At 37.0% G+C, this 6,176-nt stretch overlaps 1 pseudogene; it reads left to right on the top strand.

Moving 5' to 3' along the window:
• Positions 1-4,005: 4,005 nt before the first annotated feature.
• Positions 4,006-4,940, top strand: LOC102833375 (annotated as a pseudogene).
• The last annotated feature ends 1,236 nt before the right edge of the window (positions 4,941-6,176 follow it).

The raw sequence follows: 6,176 nt of genomic DNA, 5'->3' as shown, positions 1-6,176 counted from the left end.
TTCCCTTATTTAAAATTATTTTATCCTGAGCTGTGATCCACAAATGCTCCACTGTCTTCACTTCTTTAATAGAAGTTAATCTTCTTGCTAGAAAGGCTGCTTTCAGGGGACCAAACAGATGAAAGTACATGTAGCAAGATCAGGACTATAAGGAAGATGATTTAACACCTGAAAATGAAGCTTTTGCAGAGTGTCAACAGTGTGGGCAGAGGTGTGTGGATATGTAAGATCACAATGCCCTTGGATAGCAGTCCTCTCTGCTTAAACAAAGTTTAAGCTTCAGTTTTTCAGTGAACATCTCACTGTAAGGAACAGTGTTGATTGTTTAACCTTTTTCTTGCTAGTGTTCCAGTACTGACCCTTGAAAATCCCAGAAAATTGTAAGCATCAAGTGTCCAGCTGATGATTGACTTTGGAACATTTTCTTGTCCAGTGATTGAGGAATTTTCCATGCCATACTCTAGCATTTACTCTCAGCTTATAGTGATGAATCCATGTCTCATCATCACTAGTGATCTTTTTTTAGTAAACTTTTACCTTCCTTCAAGTATCAGTCCAAACTTTTGTTTGCAGATGCCCAAACGCTTCTGTTATGCTCTTCCATGAGTTGTTTAAATGTCCATCTCTCACAAACTTTTTGAAATCTTAGTCTGTCATGGATTATTTCCTAGACAGAACCATGGCTGTTTTGCAAATGATTTGTCACTGTTACTGTCAACCATCTATTAGACAGAATCATTTCATGAGCACCCTCAATGTTGTCATCTGCCATAGTTATGGACCAGCCTTTTAATATAACTGAAGTGGAGATAATTTTGACTCACCCTCATAGTATCAAATTTTATATTAGTAAAAATAATATTTGTTATTAGATGCTATCAACTCTAGTATGTCTCATAGCCACACCCATTCACAACAGAATGAAAAACTGCCTTGTCCCACTCAATTCTCACAATTTTTGTTACACCTGAACTGTGTTCCTGCCACGGTGTCAATCCATCTCTTTGAGGGTCTGCCTCTTTTTCACAGAACCTCCCCATTACTTAGCATGATGTCCTTCTACATAGACTGGTTAATCCTGATAATAATGTTCAAAGCATGAGAGACCAATTCTTGCTTCCCTGATTTGTAAGGAGAATTCTGGCTATACTTCTTCCAAATAAATATGTTTGTTCATGCTCAACATCCGCTTCTCAAAAATCCTATATAGGGTCATTGTCAGTCACAATTGACTTGACTGCACTTAATAACAGTATCACTCACCTAGATCAGCACCTGATGAGTACAAAGCTCACATCAGTTTCCCTTTCCTTATGGCACAACTTTTTTAGTTTGTCTCCAACATTTCCCAGTCCTCACACACACACATGCACAAACACCAGTGTCCCAATTCTCTAGAACCCTTCCACATATCTGAGTCAGGATGCTAGTGCATGTAACACAAAGGCTTAGGAAGTCATTTATGTATCTTTTTTTTTTATATACAAGCAATGCTGAATTGTTCAAGAATAAACTTCTAATATTTCTGCTCATAAAAGAAAGTTAGACATGTTTTCAAGGCATAAAATTAAGTTATAAGACTATAGGATAAGTGGGATACCATTTCTTTATGCTTATTAATAATCAACTCTTTGTTGCTCATTATATATCATCCTTTCTTTCTTTTATTGAACAAGATTCTGGCACCTCAAAAGAATAGAATTGCTATCTGGTATGGTGCTGTGTATTAATGCGCTGAACTGCAAAATTGGTTTGAACCATAAAGTCAGGAGTTAAAGCTCACCAACTGTGCCTCAGAAACTCTATATAGGGTCACTGTGGGTCAGAATTGACTCAACTGCACTTAACAACAACATCAACAACTGTTGCCATAAAACAATCCTTAATTCAAGAAACAGAAATTGTCTGAAAAAAATTATATAGAACTTATGAATATAAGTCACATTTCTTAGAAAGGGAAATAAGACTCATAAAAACTCACATACCAAGTGTGTACCTGAGCTACTGGGCACATGGAAAATCTTTACCCAAAGATAGTCTGACCTTTTACCTAATCTGCTGCTTTTCTTGACATCATAAATCAAGAAAACATTTTCTCAAGAATTTATAACTGCAAAATGATCAGCACATCATAAAAAAATTGTTAAAGTTTAATTCATCTGTTTCTTGTTTTATTTCTGTCCTATCTAGTTTTTACATCCATATTTTTAAATGTCACAGATATTCATTTCATTTGATCTTTAGTAGGGAGAAAACCTCACACTTAAAAGGTACCATTTCCAGGAGAGGCACAAAATTGTGAATCTAATACAATTCAAGAGAGAAAGTTTATAAAGTCAGATCTCAAAGGTTTGATTTAATTGTAAAGAACACACAGATAATATTTTATGGAGTAGTAACCAAAACAATCATGCAATAAGAATGTCATGCTTTCTTTTAAGTGCTTGATAATTATATTTTGAGACTTAATTGAAATCAGTATGTAATCCTGATATTTTATGTTACTATCTACTGCTGTGATGTCATATCACTACATGTTCTGAGAGTATTCTTTGTGGTATAGTGAATTATCAAATGTCTTTTCTAGCCATAGACTATAAATCTCAACAACAACATTTCTGCCCTATTGGGAAGAAAAGGTGGGATCTATAGATCTTATCAGAGTTCATTTTAATTGTAAAAACTTGAAATTTTAGAATGGGTTTAAAATGAGCCAACTCAAAATCAGAAAGGGGGATCTCACAATCATCAAAGAAGAGCCAGTAGTGGAGCATGTCCTTTGTACCCTGAGATACCAGTAAATGTACCTCCTTGACCCAGGTAGAGTAAATCTGTGACTGTGACAATGGAGGACTGGCAGAGGAGCAGCAGCAGAGGAACCAAGAGCCAAATTGGAGGTAAAGCAGTGGGCTTCCCAGTACAGAGAGCAAGAAAGTCTTAGTGACTTTAGGCAGGAAATTTGGACGTACTGTTAGGTATCCTCAGGCACTTACTCAAGTGGGGAAGCTAGGTTTGCTGACACAAGGAGCTAGAGCCCAGTGCCTTCAGGTTGAGGCTTATGGTGGAATGCTCTGTGGGCATTTATCTGATTAGAACAACTGTGCCCTGAGCATTTCTGATGCCAAACTGTAACCTGTTAAATTCCCGATGAAACCCCATAACTCTGAAATTGATGCATGAGTGCTGTGTAGCCATCACAAAAGATTATCAAACCCAACTGAAGAGTAGAAAAGGTTGTGCGAGGAATACTTGGTGTTTCATTTTTTTGCATCCTTCCATTCTTAAATTTCTTCTTTCTCTATTTTTTTCCTATAATTTTTCTTGTTGTTGAAGAACATTAAGAATGTTCTGCCCCTAAGCTTAGAAAACAACAAGCAGAACAGAACCAAATTACAACACTGAGTATATATCCCACCTTAATTTAGAAACTATCCAAAGAACATCAAGAACATCATATATGAATAAAGCAAAGAGGTCATTAGAAATACAAGAAAGAAAGAAGAGACCAAAGTGGATGTCATCAGATGAGACTTTGAAAATTGCTCTTGAACATAGAGTAAAAGGAAATGGAAGATATGATGACTTAAAGATTTGAACAGAAATTTTAGAAAGGCAATATGAGAAAACAAAATAAAGTATTATAATGTCAAGCTGAAAACCTTGAAAAAATTCAAATCTTGACATGAAATATTGAAGGATTCTAAGGACAAACTATTGAATGAAGTTGTTGTTGTGTTGTTGTGAAGTGCCATGGAGTCAGTTCTAACCCATAGCGACCTTGGATAGGGTTTCCAAGGAGTAGCTGGTGAGCTTGAACTGCCAACCTTGCAAATTCAAATGGCTTTTCAATCTGGCACATTAACCCACAGCACCACACCAGGAGTCCCATTGAATGATGTAGGAAGCATCAAAAGAATATGGAAAGGACTAATTTACTAAAAGCAAAGAAGCTGTCTGGAATCCCTGGCCTACTGCTTCATGTTTTTATGATGTTTCCTGGTATAAATGACAGCCAGTGATGCTGTTCTGAAGAGACTGGAACACAAAGGGACAGAAGCAGATCAAATTATTGAGTATCTTAAGCAGCAAGTTTCCCTTCTTAAGGAGAAAGCAATTTTGCAGACAACTTGAGAGAGGAGAAGAGACTTCGAGTTGAAAATGTTAAACTGAAGGAAGAAATTGAAGAACTGAAAAAAAAGCTAATCCAGGCTGAAATTCTAAATGGAGTAAAACAAATACCACTCCCATATCGTATTCAACTGCAAGCTAATTCTACACGTTCTGAAAATGTGAAACAATTTACACCCATGTCAGCCTTATCTTCTGGTGCCGAAGATCAGATGAACAAAGGAGGAGAAGAAAAAAAGGTGAAAAAGAAAATTGACATGAAAGGAGAGAAAAAAGAGGAAAAAACAGCAGTAGTCAGTAACAGAAGTGCTGATTCCAAGCCAATAGAGGTTTCTCCTCTGGATCTTCTAATTGGTTGTATTGTCACTGCCACAAAAAAGTCCTGATGCAGATTCTTTGTATGTAGAAGTAGATGTTGGAGAAACAGCTTCAAGAATTGTTGTCAGTGGCCTGGTGAATCTTGTTCTTCTTGAACAGATACAAAATCAGATGGTGATTTTGCTTTGTAACCTGAAACCTGCAAAGATGAGAGGAGTGCTGTCTCAAGCAATGGTGATGTGTGCTAGTTCACCATAGGAGGTTGAAATCTTGGCTCCCCCTAATGGGTCTGTTCCTGGAGACAATTACTTTTGATACTTTCCCTGGAGAGCCTGATAAGGAGCTGAATCCTAAGAAGAAAATCTGGGAACAAATCCAACCTGATCTTTACACTAATGCTGAGTGTGTGGCTACTTACAATGGTGTCCCCTTTGAGGCGAAAGGAAAGGGGAGTGTGCAGAGCTCAAACTATGTGACACAGTGGAATAAAATAAAACATGTCAGTTATTGAATTTTATTGGAGAAAATTTTAACAACAATAAAAAGGAATAAATTTGTCACATGTACCTCAAAGTAAAAAAAAAAAAAAAAAGAATATGAAAAGAATTCAGTCATTTTACCAAAAATAATTGGTTAATGGTCAATCATGTCAAGAAATAGTATATGATCAATAATTGAATGGAGAAGTGCAAGCTGCATTAATGGCTGGTGAAAAACAAGTTTCAATTAATTGAAAGAATAGAAATTAATATGTTTCAATAAACTGAGGCAGCACTGGAGACACTCATTCATCTATGCCAAGAAATTTGGAAAATAGCTACCTGGCCAACTGATTGGAAAATATCCATATTTGTGCTCATTCTGAAGAAATGTGACTCAACAGAATATGGAGGTCATCATTAATATCATATCCAAGTAAAATTTTCTGAAGGTAATTCAAAAACTCTTGTAGCAATACATCAACAGGGAGATGCTAGAAATTCAACTCAGATACAGAAGTGGACATGGAATAAAGGATATTATTGCTGAAAGTAAAGAATATCAGAAAGATGTTTACTCGTGCTTTATTAGACTATGTATCATAGTGGTGTACGCTAACATTGCAAAGAATGGTCATTCTAGAACACTTGATTTTGCTCAAGCAAAGCCTATGCATAGACTAAGAGGCAGTCAGTCAAACAAGGAGGATATTACATAGTTAAAAATCAGGAGGAGGGTGTGTCAAGGTTGTATCCTTTCACCATACTTTCTCAGTTTGGATGATGAGGAAATAAGTCAAATATAAGAATCTGGAATATATAGAGAAGAACATGTTATCAGGATTGGAGGAAGGCTTATAAATAACCTGAGCTATGCAGATAACAAAACCTTGCTTGCTGAAAACAAAGAGGCCTTGAAGTCCTTACTTAGGAAGATCAAATAATACAGCCTTCTGGAGCCCTGGTGTGGCACTGTGAGTTAATGCGCCAGACTGCAAAGCCGTTTGTACTGCAAGGTTGGCTGTTCAAGTTCAAGTGGTTTTCAGCCACTCCTTGAAAACCCTATCCAGGGTTGCTATGGGTCAGAACTGACTCGATGGCACTTAACAACAACAATATGGACTAAGGGAGTTCTGGTGTGTCACTGTGGGCTAGTGCGTCAGACTGCAAAGTCGTTTGAACTGCAAGGTTGGTGGTTCACGTTTACCAGCTGCTCCTTGGAAACCCTGTACAGGGTCACCATGGGTCGGA

Source organism: Chrysochloris asiatica, unplaced genomic scaffold (genome assembly GCF_000296735.1).
Source record: "Chrysochloris asiatica unplaced genomic scaffold, ChrAsi1.0 scaffold00332, whole genome shotgun sequence".
NCBI classification, from domain to species: Eukaryota; Metazoa; Chordata; class Mammalia; order Afrosoricida; family Chrysochloridae; genus Chrysochloris; species Chrysochloris asiatica.
Note: the sequence above shows the minus strand (reverse complement) of the source record. Positions and strands in the feature narration are given on the sequence as shown.